Source organism: Aquila chrysaetos, chromosome 16 (assembly GCF_900496995.4).
Source record: "Aquila chrysaetos chrysaetos chromosome 16, bAquChr1.4, whole genome shotgun sequence".
Classification (NCBI taxonomy): Eukaryota; Metazoa; Chordata; class Aves; order Accipitriformes; family Accipitridae; genus Aquila; species Aquila chrysaetos.
The window spans coordinates 17,363,834-17,374,205 of record NC_044019.1 but is presented as its reverse complement, the minus strand read 5'-3'; the positions used below and the strand labels follow the sequence as shown (position 1 = coordinate 17,374,205).

Genomic DNA, 10,372 nt, shown 5'->3' with positions numbered 1-10,372 from the left:
CGCCCCGCCGCGCGGGTGAGTGCCGCCCCCGCCCCCGCCCCGCCCCCTCCCGGTGTCGGCGGGGCAGATCTCGCCGGGCGCCCGGTGCCGCCGACAGGTCGGGGATGTCTGTTTTCCCCTCACGCCACCAGCCCTGCCGGGCCCGCGCCGTGCCCTGCCCTGCCCTGCCCTGAGGTAAAGGCGCCGCCCCGGGCGGGGGAGGGGCGTCCGGACAGGCTTCCCGTGAGCTTCCCCCCGCGGCGCCGCTCCTGGTGGCGGCGAGTCTGTGAGGCGACCGGGTGGTGCCCCGCGGCTGTCCCCGCCGGGCGACAGCGGACAAGAGCCGAGAGAGGCTGGAGGGTGCCGAGCCGCGGCTCGCGGGCCGGTGCTGGCGCGCCCGGGGGGCTTCACCTCATGGACTCTCTGGTGGAAAGTGGTACTCCCTGGTTTGTTTGGGTTTTTTAAACTTGTGAGGTACAAAATAATAATTACAGTAGGTACTGATGGTTGGCTGAGTGAAACAGGTATTGGTAAGAGGGCAGAGCGCCTGCAAACTGCCGCTGCGCCTGCTCTCCGAAAGAAAGCCCTTTCACTTTGGTTGGTAAAAAGAAAGCACAAAGTGGTTTGGCCCGCTGCGAGGAAGATTTGCCGAACGAGCAAATCTGCTCCCTGGAAGCTGCTTCTGGCCCAGGAGGGTTTTCCAGCAGGGCAGCGCATACGCATGAGGCCTTTGTCAGCCCCGCAGCGTGTGTGTGAGGAGCTACCAAACGGGCTTGGAAAGAGACTGCGGCTACATGTAAATTAGAGCCACTCTGTGGCTTTGCTAACCTCGCTTGCACTGAGGTGACAGTAGGAAGGGCAAAATAAGCACAGAAACTTTCTTTAAGTGCAGTATGGCCAAGGTTAACAAGTAGGCCCTGATTTTTCAAGTCCTTCATTCTTGTTTGTGGAGCTTTGCTAGCTGTAATCTGTTTGGCAAACAAGACAAATAGTCCTCTCCTAGTTTACATTTTATTATCATCTTCCAGTTGCTTAATCAGAGCGGCAGCCAACTCCTGTAATAAACAAGCCCTTCACAGGCTGCTTGTTCATTAAAACACATTAAAGGCCCCAATTTACTGTTCAAATATAACTTAACTTTAGGTTGGGTCTCTTGTACTCAAAGGAAAATTTAGGCAGTTGCTGGGGTGCTTGAGGTCTGGGGGACTGAATGCAACCTAAGTGGGGGAGAAAAATAGTACTTGATAAAAAAACAGTGTTAGCATGTTTCAGATGTTTGTTTGATGTCCTGGAGAAGCAGCCAGAATAGACTGCTTCCTGCTTAACTTGAGCATCTATCTTTGAGCATCATTCCTTCTTATCATTGGTCTCCTGGAGAGGTGGATGTGTTTGCTATCTTGCTGCACTTGTGAAATATACTTGAAAAGGCCCTCCTATGTCGTTTTCATAACAGGGAAAGAAAATTGTATTCATTTGATATTTCTGCCAGGTACTTGTAGCAGTAGCTTGTTGTTCAGGAGGTAAATTATTCCTTGCGTGTTGAAATTTAAACTGCCACCATTTTTTGATGTTCGGTGACACAGTGCTCCTTTTGCAGCTGAGTAAATACATCTGTCCCAAGAAGGCTGACAGCTGAAATAGCTTTTGCTTTGAAACGCACATTCATATCAGAATCCAGATGAGAGTTACCCTTATTTCCTGTACATTCACTCTTTTGAAATATAATGGAGGTTTGTGAGATCGCTGGACATTTACACCAGATTTCCTTGTCATGTGGGATAATGGATCAGGGTGTCTCAAGACAATATATCTTATTTTGTTGATGAGGTGGTGAAAGCCAAGAATAGTTTGTCCTGAGTACTCGGCTCTGGGTTCAGAGAAGTATCCTTGTGTAGGAAAGCTCATAAGCAGTTGCCTAACGCTGAGCACCATTTCGGTTCCATTTCAGTCAATGAAAAGAAAGTAAACATGTGCTTAAAGTTCAAGAAATGCATAGTGCTGGAATTTGTATTTCCAGTTGCAGAATACACGTGTCGCTCTTCTCGCTATTTTTCTTCTGTTCCTATTATCATTTGGTTAATATATTGTGAAGTGACTTGTTTTATAAATGCTTACATAACACTTCAAGATTTAGGTGCAGTCTTTGTATTTTGCAGTACTCATGGTTCTGCTAAGAGCTAGTATCCTGCCTCTTTTGTATGGTTTTTATATCAAACGACTTGTGCGGGTTCCTCATCGGTTACGGCCGCAGAAGCACGGGGACAGGCGCGCCGGGGAGCTGGCCCCTGCGATGCTGTTCGTGGCCTGCGTGGAGTATGCCTGCCTTGTCGCTTGCGCCACGCAGAGCCCTGCCGTGCGGAGGGACCCTGGCCGCGGCGTGCCTCCGAGCGGGGCACCGGGGGCTCCACTCCCCCGGGAGCAGAGCGTGACAAAATCGCTGTCGGTAGCTGGTCCCAGTAGGCTGGATTTGAACCGAGGGAGCCGGAATGAAGTTCGGAGGCATGCCGCTGCCTCCCTCTCCCCCACTCTTTCGCCACAGGTACTGTTACTCCGAAGCTACCCCGGGGAGCTTGGAAAGCGCGGCCGCCCCGCGTCCCGCCGCCCCGGGCGCTCGCCCATCCCCGGCGCTCTGATTGAAACCATCTGCTCGGCGCCCGAGCGCAGGAAGCGCGCCGCTCGCTCTCCTCCTTCCTTCCTTTCTTCCCCGCAAGCGGCTCCGCGCGGAGAGGAGCCCAGCCCTCGTAGTGTTTTAAATAAAAAAACCAGCGGTGTCGCTCCTCCGGGGTAGAGGGAGGAGGAAGATTGTCAGACGGGGGGCTCAGTTCTCCCCTCCTCCTCCTCTGCCCATCGCATCTCCCCGCGGACCGGCCGGTCCTGCCCGGCCCCGGCAGGCTGCTTCCCTCCCTCCTTCCCTCCCGCCTGGCCAGGACACGGGTCTGGGGCCGTTTGGGGGGGCGGCGCCCACCCCTCCGCGGGGCCGGGGCCGAGCGCTGCCGGCGGGAGCGGTGGCTCGGCCGCCCGGGTCTGCCCGGCCGCCGCGGGGCTGCAGCCCGGGCCGGGCTGCGCTGGGGGAGCAGGTTTCTTTGTTGGCTGCCGGGTGACTGGTTCCCATTAATCTCCCGCACTGGCCGTGGCCGTCTCCACTTCCTGCCTTTGCATACTTCTCTCTCCCTCGATCTCAGTCCCTTCCCTCCCCCTTCCCTCCCCCCTTTCTTTCTCTCCCTCTTCCCAGCTTCTCCAAAAAAGCTACAACCGCCCGGGCTGCGGGACGGGGGCTGCAGGCGTCCGGCGGAGGGAGCGCATCCCTGCGCGGCTCGGTAAGGGCCGGGGAGCCGCGCTGCCGGGTCGGTGGTCGCCTCTGGGGACCCGGGCAGGGGAGCGGGGCTGGGGAGGGGGGAGAAACGATCGATCGTGCCCCGGCTCGCCGTCCCTGCGAGCCGGCCGCCTCCCGGGAGCGGGGCGGGCCGGGGATGCGGGGGCTCCCCGGGCCCTGAGGCTCCCCGGACCGCGGAGCCCCCGCGGCAACGGAGCCGGCGGTGGCCGTGCCGGTGCGGGCCGGCCCCGCGATCCTTGCGGGGGTCCCTGCCCTGCCCGGGGGGAGCGCGGATGGGCGCGGGTTCCTTGCGCACGGGCGGAGCGGGGAGTCGGTGCTCCCGCGCTGGTGCGCCCCGTGCCACCGCCGTGCCTCGCGGGACGTTTCTTCTCGCGTGGGTGGCGAGGGCAGAGGCACCCCGGAGGGACAGAGCCCAGGAGACCACCTCGGTTAACTATAACCGGGCTGCAGAGCCATCCCGCCGTGCGTGGGGCTCTGGTCTGGAGAGGGATGGGGAGCTGTGGCACTTCTTTTCCCTTCCACTGCCCACTCGAGTCGTCTATCCAGCCGGCTGTAATGTTTGCATGCGTGTTGAAAAGAGTAGAGGAGCCACCTGGACTCCGGCGGAAGACTTTAGGATCCCAAGACGCATTTAGCTGAAGAGCTAAGGGAGCTGCTTCAGCAGTTCACTTGGTGGGAAAATCAGATGTACTGCTCTTGGCTTGGTACCAAGCGTTTGCTTTACTAAGGAGCAGCGGGTCACCGCAATCAAAGAGTAGCGGCTACATATGAGAGAGCCTTCTTATGTTTACTTCAGTTTTATCACTGAAATGTACTTTGAATTTTAGTAGTCAAGCTAAATGAAGCCGGATGCATAGTATTACTGCATGGAGTATGTCAATAGTAGTGTTTTCTACACCCTTGTTTTACTGTTGCACTGACTTTGGGGAATAGGTTTTCTTTAATTTTTTGTTCTGAGTAGTAAGTCTTTAACTTCAGCCAGATATTGAATAATCCAGTAAAAACCACCTGTAGTGATCAAAACTTGTGAAAGATAAGGATGAAACTGTTCATTGTAGTCTGATTTCTGATGATGCAGGGTAGGATGAATTGAAGTGAGGATGATTTGCCTTTAAGACTTGATAATGTTTTGTTTATACATGATTAATAGATAATCAGTAGATGAAAATATTCCATATAGTGGAAGGGTAAGTTAACAGAGCAAAGGTAGGAGTAGCTTGCATTTAAGGTGAGATTTGAGAAAATCATGCATGTTTAGGAATTTCAAAATTTAACTTTCATTTTGATGATCAGGTTATGCAGGTGGCATAGTGGAAATCTGTTACCATGTTGGTGGGTGAGTAAGATTTATGGCTTTGACCATTTGTTTCCCTCTTGCTTCAACATTAGTTATTTAAAGGAAAACTGCAACACATTTAAGCAATTATGATTACTTTATCAAGTTACCTAAGAATATAGCCGAGCACCTTTTAAAGCTAGCTACAGTCTATATACATTGTTAAGAGCAACTAGACTGACAGGGAACTGCCATCTTGCTTCTGGGGTGGAACCACTTTCCTCTGAGAGTATGGAGGGGTGAGGAGCGGGGCTCCTTGGGAAGGGGTGATAGGGTGGGCGGTGCTGGGCCTCACTGGGGCACGGAGAGTGTCCTGCTCCTAAAAGTATATAGCATGTGTTCTTTCGTGTGCAGAAATAAGAGAGTCCTGGCTGGCCTGGCTTTCTTTTGCTCCCTTCAGGGTGCTAAACTCCACCAGCCAGCTTGCTCAGTGTAGTCACTGCCCTTCCTGGTGCTGGGGAGGAGAGGCGCCTTTTGTCCTCTCCTACCCTTACAGTGCATTCATGCTGTGGCTGCCAGAATTTGCTCCAAGGAGCTCAGGACCAAGCATTGCTGTTTCCCTTTAAGCAAGTGACTTTTAACGTATGCTGTAGCTCTTTAAGGAGTGTGTGACCCCTTATTATTGGTGACCCTGTAAACCATTGTGTAATCTGTTGACTGTAATGTACCATGCCAATTTATTCTTGGTTGAGAAGTCTTGCCAAGGACTTGATGGAATAGCATGATTTTATCCACTTTATTGTTTTCATTGTGTTTCATAAACATCTAAGACCCTCTGGGAAGAATCACTGGGGTGGCTGGGCCTCCTTTTTTTAATTGCTGGTTAAATAAATGTTGCCAGCTTAAAAAAAATAAAGTGGTATGCAAGATCTCAGAATGCCTGGAACTGCTAGGCACTCATGTTTAGGAAGCAGGACTATTTTTAGTGTAGGGGCATTTAAAGAAATGATACTAGCCCCTTGTGAAGAGGTCACTGTGAAGTGTGCTGAAGAGCCTGCTTTTAACTGGAGAGCAAACCCAAGTTTCCCACAGTTGAGTAAAGCTAAAGAACCAGATTTGTACTTTTCCCACTTAACTAAAGAGGGAGAGGATGGACATTTTGTTAGTTTACAGTAGTGGGAGTGAGGAGGCCCAAATTCTTATCATACAAAAAAAAAAAAAAAAAAAAAAAAAAAATCCTGGTCTTGGTGACATGCTTGCCTTTCTGATTCCCTCCAGTGAGTGTCTGCAATGGAGACGTAGGACTAAAAGGCATTTAACACTTTCTGAGAAGAGCTGGGAACTGGCAGCTGAGAATACAGTGTATCCCTTGGGATCTGTGTGCGGGGGAGGTCTCAGCTCTCTTGAATGGATCCCTGACTGCCATCCTTACCTATAGCTAAAAAAACTGGCATAAAACTTAAAAAAACCCCCAAAGCCATGGGTGTTGAGAACTCAAGGTGATTTGGTATCCTAAATCAATTCTGAATATGTGACTGAGGTTGCTAAATAAATTACTTTGCATCCAGAGAAGACTTTCCTCAACTCATCTGCCCGGAAGATAGAAGTACTTGCTTTTGATGGCTTAAGAGAATGTGGTTTAGGTCAAAGTTACCACTGGTGCTAGATCCATCATGTCGTCTATGGGGTCTTGAGTAATCTAGATATGGTTAATGTAACCTAGACTCTTGCAGGGCAGAGGACCAACATTTGGACTGATCACACTTTCAAAATATACCAAATGATAGCTGAGTCAAGTTGAGTTTTGGTGTAAACTTCACTGATGTCTTGTTTAACATAAGTTCAGTTTAGATTACAAATTACTTCCCCACCCCCAACGCTGAGTGCCATGTGTGTTAGTTTTGTCTCTATGCTGTAAAGTGTGTGCAACTGTTGCTTTTCAGACTTTTTGGTCTGCAGTTGGGATTTAGTTGGCAGTACAGATAGAGGCAAGTTTGGGGAACCAAATCCAAATATTTACATTCTCAATTTGGTCTACTCCTTGTGCTTGTAAACACTCATAGTCATATTGAACTTTGGTGAGGTTATATGTGGCTTTGCCAAGCCTTGGAGAGTCACACCCTACAAGATCTGAAATTCCCCTTTTTGGGAATAGTTTTGGATATGTTTTTCAGGTGTATGTACAGCTGAGAGTTAGTACTGGTCACTCTTACCCCTAATCCAACCACAAAATCTTTTCCTGTATCTTGCTTCTTTTTCATGTAGAAATGCCTTATGCTGGTGAGATGTGTCAAGTTAAATGTCACGGAAGAGAAGTCCTGCCCACCTATGAGGTGCTGCACAGACTCTGGAAATCCTGGTCTCCTGTGCTGCTCTAGAGCTCTGCCTTGGTAGAGAGGGGCCATGGTGAAGATCCTCCTCCCTTTGTAGCTACTGTTTTCCTGGTCCTTGCTGTTCGGGTGTGCAGAAATAAAGTTTGAGGACTGATTTGAACAATGGGTATGCTTGCTCATGGAGTTTCAGATTTAAGTCCTCTTTTCATTCATACAGGCTTTGAACAGCTGTCAGATTTTGTTAAAAAGTTTTTATTCACTAGGGACTGAGCCTGAAAGATTTATTCTCCATTAGCAGTTGAACTTTCTGAAGTCTATCTTACTACAAACTGTAGCAATAGGGACCAGCTAGTACATTAACAATTTATGGCCAAACCAGCCTTCTGTTTGGGTATGCCTTTCTATTTGGGTCTGTTGCTGTTAACCAGAGTTTGAAATTAGATATGATAGTTTAGTTGCAGAGAACTGGAGATGATAGATTGAGGTGATTGAGTTAAAATGAGTTACAATAAGAGTTCCTACTTATTAGTTGAGGTCTGTAACTTTGTATTCTTAGCCAACCTAGTCTGGAAGAAGACTGCATTAGCTTAATCCACAGTGAACATGTTTAGAGTAACCTAATTTGTTCTCTATCTGGAGTGTATACCCAGATAGAACTGTTTAGGTAAACAAATGCTACAATTCATATAGCCAGTGCTTTTGATATGTTCTGCTGTAAGCTTCTGACCTTGGAGATGTGTTTGTTAGGTTGAGAAACATAGGACAAGAGTAGGTGTTCATTTTTAATGCCACCTTTCACTATTCTTTGAAGATAAGCTTGTTTGTGCTGTATCTGTATGATGAAAACCTGTCAGCTGCTGCAGTGTAGCTGAGACTTCAGTGAATTTGTGCAAATGGAGAAATCCTTAAGGACACACTGAAAGCACAGTGAGTTTCTGTCGGAAATGCAGCCTGTGTGTGTTCACACACAGAGGAATGGGATGTAATATCAGTTTAAGTGTATATGTCTCCTAATTTCTCTTTAAAATGAAGATGTAAAAATGATTTATGAACATTTAGTGTTAGCGCTGGTGCCAATGCAGGAAACCAGGTCTTTGAGTTGAAACATTTAACATTGTTCCCTAACTCCCACGTTATTAAAAACAGTAGTTGTGTGAAGTTTTAGTGCTATTATTCATTTCATCATTTTGACAGGGTTGTCACACTGAATTACTGGTTTGCATTTTTTCCCCTTAAGAAAAAGATTGGTTGTCTTCATGGGACATCCAGTCACAATCATAGGGGACAGATGCTAACTGGCTAGCATTGTGCAAAGCGCCCTGCTCAGCCTGCTATTCCAAGTACTAGGGCAGAGATCAAAGTACTTTAGGAGAGCTGCCCCGGAAGATCTTGCAACCCTTCTTCAGGGAGGAGCAGATGTTCCAGACACGGACTCTGTTCATTGTTCTGAGAAGTCCTTCAAGTCAGGAGATGGATCTGTCTCTTGACATTTTTGCTTTCAACATTGTTAACTTCTTTGAGGGAGTACAAATAGTTTTTGCAAGACAGGGTGGAATGAATGAGGAGCTCTAATGATTTTGATCATTTGTCCTGGTGGAAACTCTTATCACTCAAGGTCACTGGAAAGGGCCTGAAGTCATGTTTCTTTCTGCATGGGCACAGTGTGCTAAAGAAAAATGGGGCATATTGACTTGCTGTGTGTGAAAGTGCTTCTCATTTTTGCTACAGGGTTATAATGATTGGAGTTTCCAGTTTGCCTCATCTCTTAATCCCAGCTCTAGGCTGACAAGATTCTATTAGCCACTGTTGTTCAAATGAGGTTTATTAACCAGGAATATTGTTTTGAAGATATGGCAGATCAGCAAAGTGCAAAAGCTTACCAAATCTCCTGTGTGATGGCAGAGTCTTATTATTTCCACTGTTAAGTTGCAAATTGGGCAGCAGTTCCACACCACAGCTTGTGTTTTACTGCCTGCTATATCCCTGCTATATTGTTAACTTTAGTCTTTTAGCAGAACATCCCCCATGCCACTCAAACTGTGTAAGAAATGGCTGACTTGAAAGAGAGGTGAGATCGGAGTAGGAAAGAACAGAAAGGGATCAGAAAGAAAAGGCCTAAAATAATCTGAACCTCCCTATAGGCCTTTTGTAAATTTACTTAACAATCTCCAAAACTGTTAAAATAGCATTCAGTACTTGTCAGTACAATTCATGCACCTTTAGGTTTATATGCATATTTCTCTCTTGGTGTTTTATGGATGTATCCATCACCATTTCTCCTGTGGAAACAAGTAAATATCCTGAATTATTCAACTGTAATGCAAGAAAAACCAAGGGCAAGCACTAGGAGCTCATGCTGTCTCCTTCTTGGCACCTGTCTTATCTGAAAGCCCATGTGACACTCATGGGTGTTCCTGACCTTTAATGGCACAACCTTGATTGTCTGTTTCTGGTATTAACAAACCTCAGGATATCTTCTAAGCCTCCCTCCTTGCTTTCACAGGAGTTGTGCTTCAGCTCTGCCCTCACCAGTGCCAGGGGTTGGTGCTGAGGGTTTTCCTGCTGATTGGCTCAATGCTTTATTATCTTCTGAACCAACATCTTGAACAGGACTCTCGGAGGCTTTTGCTGTTGTAGTTGCAGAGCAGCCAGCAGAGGAACTGGTCTTTCTCTCCAGAGATGTCCTTGGGCCTGGGAAGTAAAGGGCGATATTGCCAGGTGGCAGAGCTATCTTCTCATCCTTCCAAGGTGAGTTGGGGATAATCTTCATTGGCCTGCCCTGCTTTTCCTGTGGCTACGTAACTTGGACAACACAGGTAACTCCCTAGAAAAATTAAATTCAAAAGAATCAAGGGCCCTCAGACTCTTGCCATTTTACATGCAAGTAAAGCTTCAACTAAACCCCTGTGCTTTGGGGAAACTCACCTGTTAGCTCCCAGGAAAACATTTGTCATTCTTTTCTCTTTGGCTTTTCTTAGTGTGTTTCTTTTCTTTCTCCTTTTAGCCCTTGAGCCTCCCTCAAAGCACTCTCAGCCCAGCAGCTGGGCTTTAATGAACTGTATGTGTCATACCCTATAGTTGTGGTGCCACTGCGTCCAGGCTGTAAATGGATGTGAGACTGTTGTGGTTTAACCCCAGCTGGCAACTAAGCACCACACAGCTGCTCGCTCACTCCCTGCTGGTGGGATGGTGTAGAGAATTGGAAGGGTAAGAGTCAGAAAACTCGTGGGTTGAGATAAAGACAGTTTAATAGGTAAAGCAAAAGCTGTGCATGCAAGCAAAGCAAGGAATTCATTCACTACTTCCCATCGGCAGGCCGGTGTTCAGCCACCTCCAGGAAAGCAGGGCTCCATCATGAATAACGGTTACTTGGGAAGACAAAATGCCTTCACTCCGAATGCCCCCCCCCCCCCTTCCTCCTTCTTCCCCCAGCTTTATATGCTGAGCATG

The 10,372-nt window shown here is 48.2% G+C and overlaps 1 protein-coding gene across 3 annotated transcripts in view; it reads left to right on the top strand.

Annotated features, from left to right (window-relative positions):
* Positions 1-2,402: 2,402 nt before the first annotated feature.
* The window catches only part of DENND2B (DENN domain containing 2B), a 182,077-nt gene continuing 174,107 nt past the window's right edge, over positions 2,403-10,372 (top strand). Inside the window, exon 1 of one of the 3 annotated variants that reach the window (XM_030039877.2) lies at positions 2,403-2,518. The gene's annotated coding sequence lies outside the window, so the exon portion shown is untranslated. Of the gene's footprint in view, positions 2,519-2,859; positions 3,297-10,372 lie in introns of those variants that run through there. The other 2 variants (XM_030039874.2, XM_030039880.2) reach the window with 2 other exon arrangements.